Here is a 3,893-nt window from a genome sequence, read left to right as displayed (position 1 = left end):
TTCCGATCTCCCAGGTCAACTTATGTGCAGACCTGCAAGTGCATTATCCCCCTTTGTGTGTACACGCAAGCACAAGCCCAAATGCGCACGGAAAAGATCCTGTAATCCATGTCAGAGTGCGGTGGGTTATAGAAACACGAAAATATCCAGCATGCTTCCCCCGAAATCGGCGTGTGCTGCCTAAATGGTGGGGTAAAAACGGCCATACACGTAAAAACCCACTCGTGCAAAAACATGATTGAAAATGGGAGGTTTAGCTTATGAACGAAGAAGAAGAAGAAGAAGAAGAAGAAGAAGAAGAAGAAGAAGAAGAAGAAGAAGAAGAAGAAGAAGAAGAAGAAGAAGAAGAAGAAGAAGAAGAAGAAGAAGAAGAAGAAGAAGAAGAGAACACCCCTTTTGTAACCAGTTTTGAACACAGCGTGAGCTAGTATATAATTCTACTAGCAAAGTAGCAGATCAACCACCTTCAAAGAAGCCAAGACCATCATCAAGGCCAAGCAACACAAAAAGTGGTTGCAGCAGCACCCACACTACAACAAAAACGACGCCTTTCACCTGCTCACAAGGTCTGAGCAGGTCCTCATATTCAGGCTGCGGACAGGCCACAACCGAATGAACCACCACCTTTTCACCAAGTTCAGAATTGGCAAGTCAGACCAGTGCCCTTGTCAAACAGGCAGCATGACAACGGAACACCTGCTGCAGACTTGCCCACTACACGATGGCCTCAGGAGCCAGATCTGGGCTGAGGCGACCACGGTGCAAGGGAAGCTCTATGGCAGTCTGGACGACCTACAGCGCACAGCAACATTTGCACGGAGAACCGGCGTTTCCATCTGAGTGATCGACAAGAAGAAGAAGAAGAAGAACACTAGTAATCCAACAACTTAACAGATCACTGGGTCGACGGGCTGTAAATGTAACTGTTTGTTTGGTTTGTCAATAAGTAATCGTTCCAATAACCTACAATTCTTGTTTTGTGATACAGAACACTAGTGTTTACCATGTGTGCAACTTTTGCTAGTAGAACTATGTACTATCTCACAATTTGTTTAAAACAGGTTTTATAAAAAAAAGGGTGTGGCAAAAGTGGAACACTTAAGTGCAGAGTGAAGAGCTAAGTGGATGTTGGGACACGTCACACAAGGTTGAAGGTTACTGCTAGTGTTTTGATTCTTACTGTCTAACCTACCTGCTGTAAAATGCCACACTAGTGCATACAGACATCTGTCTATTTACAATACATTCAGTGGGTTATGGTATTGGTGATTCTTTGGAGGCAAGTTTGTTAACCAACGTAGCAATTATACTGACTTGTTTGAACATGTCCATGCATTTTTTAAAAGAAAACAACACCTACGTTTCGGTTTGCTCTTGTGTGAACAGACCTTTATTGATGCTTGTTTTCCCCCAGTGGATTGACATGTCTCGCTAAAAATCGAAACGCTAAGAAGTGTAACAAATGCTGGGGAACGTACACCGGCGTAACACATCAACACCGCATGCTTTTTGCCTTGTGGATTTTGTCTGGCACTTAATTGGGGTCACGCAGGACGCGGAAGTGATGTCAGAAACTGACGGAGCGAGCACGAGGCTGGCCCGGACGGTGTGAAATCTTGCTTAACATTGAGTAATCCCTGCAGGGACATTTGGCAGCCACCCAGGCGCTCACAGGTAGCAAAGCCTTGATCACCTGTTTCGGCTCTATCGGCGGCTGTTGAGAAAAAAGTTTGTTTTCTATCCCAGTAACATTTGCGTGGATCTGAGAATCATATGGGTGAGGATGCGGGGAGTTTGGTTTAAAGGCGCATTTCACGCCAACTGTATAGTTGTTTAAATCATTTTGAAAAGGACATCTATCTGCCTCTTGGTTTTCAGGCACACTCGTTCCTGTGTAAGGCCACTTAGCCTAATAATATATGTTGGTTTAGGGTAACGTGACCAAAAAAAATAGGGTCGGTAGGTCGGCTTTTTTTTCTTTCTTTTTTTTCTTCTTTAAATGTAGTCGATTTTAAAGGAGGTTACTTGCTTTAGTCTCGGTATGGTTCGCAAAATGTGGAAACAGTTTTATTTTTTTTGAGAATTGAAAACAAAGTTTTAGGGTCGGCGGGGAAAAATAGGGTCGGTCGGGTTACCCTAAACCAACATATATTTTCATTTGGCATTATAGTTCGGCTCACCGCCTCAGATGTGGCCATGCAGGCTTCTACATTGAATCAGACCAAAATTATACACCCTGCCTGCTCCTGCGGTGAGTTGTAATTGTTTGATACATTGTGTTTTTTAAAGCCACCAGTGGTTGTTATCAATCAATCAATCAATCAATGAGGCTTATATCGCGCATATTCCGTGGGTACAGTTCTAGGCGCTCTGCAGTGATGCCGTGTGAGATGAAATTTTATACGGCCAGTAATTGCAGCCATTTCGGCGCATATTTACCTTTCACGGCCTATTATTCCAAGTCACACGGGTATAGGTAGACAATTATTAACTGTGCCTAAGCAATTTTTGCCAGGAAAGACCCTTTTGTCAATCGTGGGATCTTTAACGTGCACACCCAATGTAGTGTACACGGGGGGAAGTTCGGACACTGAAGAGAGTCTGCACACAAATTTGACTCTGAAATAAATTTCCGCCGAACCTGGGATCGAACTCACGCTGACAGCGGCCAACTGAATACAAATCCAGCGCGCTACCAACTGAGCTATATCATCATCAAATCCCACTCTGCGCACAGAGCTCCTAGAATGTTAATTTAATTGGCCAGTCAGACCAGTGCCACTGTCAAACAGGCAACATGACAACGGAACACCTGCTGCAGACTTGCCCACTACACGATGGCCTCAGGAGCCAGATCTGGGCGGAGGCGACCACGGTGCAAGGGAAGCTCTATATGGCAGTCTGGACGACCTACAGCGCACGGCAACATTTGCGCGGAGAACCGGCGTTTCCATCTAAGTGATCGACAAGAAGAAGAAGAAGAATGTTAATTTTTTAGTATTTGACCAAGTGGAGGGACAGTCTTATCCCATGTAAAAACGTGGCCGGAACTAAGATGGTGAGAAGATCTGTTTACACGGAAAGGAGTGTGTGTGTGTGTGTGTGTGTGTGTGTGTGTGTGTGTGTGTGTGTGTGTGTGTGTGTGTGTGTGTGTGTGTGAGTGTGTGTGTAAGTGTGTGTGTGTGTTTGTTAAGACCGCGTCGTTTTGACTTTGGCCTGAAAATGGAGCCGAATTGTTTTGACGCACCCCGTTGTTTTGACGTCACAACAACGGCACTGGGTGCAGTGCCTTTGTAGTGCACTTGCACTACAACGGCACTGGGTCCAGTACCCGCTCCGGCATCGAAGCATTTTCCACTAAAAAATGCACAAAATTTGACCTATTTCGTCGCCTATAGAGGACGGAAAGAATGTCATTTCAATGGTGTGATAACATTCTTTCCGTCAAAAAAGTCAACTTAACGGGAAAAAAGTCAACTTAACGGTGTCAAAACATGTATTTGTGTGTGTGTGTGTGTGTGTGTAAGTGTGTGTGTGTGTATAAGTGTGTGTGTGTGTGTATAAGTGTGTGTGTGTGTGTGTGAGTGTGAGTGTGTGTGTGTGTGTGTGCGTGCGTGCTAGCGTGTGTCTGTACATTCCCTTATCATGCTTATGAGCGCGTGCGATCCCAGAAATTCTAGTATTCACGAAAATACGATCACACGCATGCAGAAAAAAACACACAGGAATACTCTGGGAAGGTACCGGAAAAACTACCAAAAAATCCACAATGGAAAACGCACAAATATAGTAATCGTAAACAAATAACGTTGATAAATAAACCACATAAGCCCACTGTCCCATTTTAGGGACGCTGAATGAAAAATCCACTGCTGGTATCAACAGTGAGGTGG

Source organism: Littorina saxatilis, linkage group LG2 (genome assembly GCF_037325665.1).
Source record: "Littorina saxatilis isolate snail1 linkage group LG2, US_GU_Lsax_2.0, whole genome shotgun sequence".
NCBI classification, from domain to species: Eukaryota; Metazoa; Mollusca; class Gastropoda; order Littorinimorpha; family Littorinidae; genus Littorina; species Littorina saxatilis.
The sequence above is the reverse complement of the archived record's forward strand: the minus strand, read 5'-3'. Positions refer to the sequence as shown.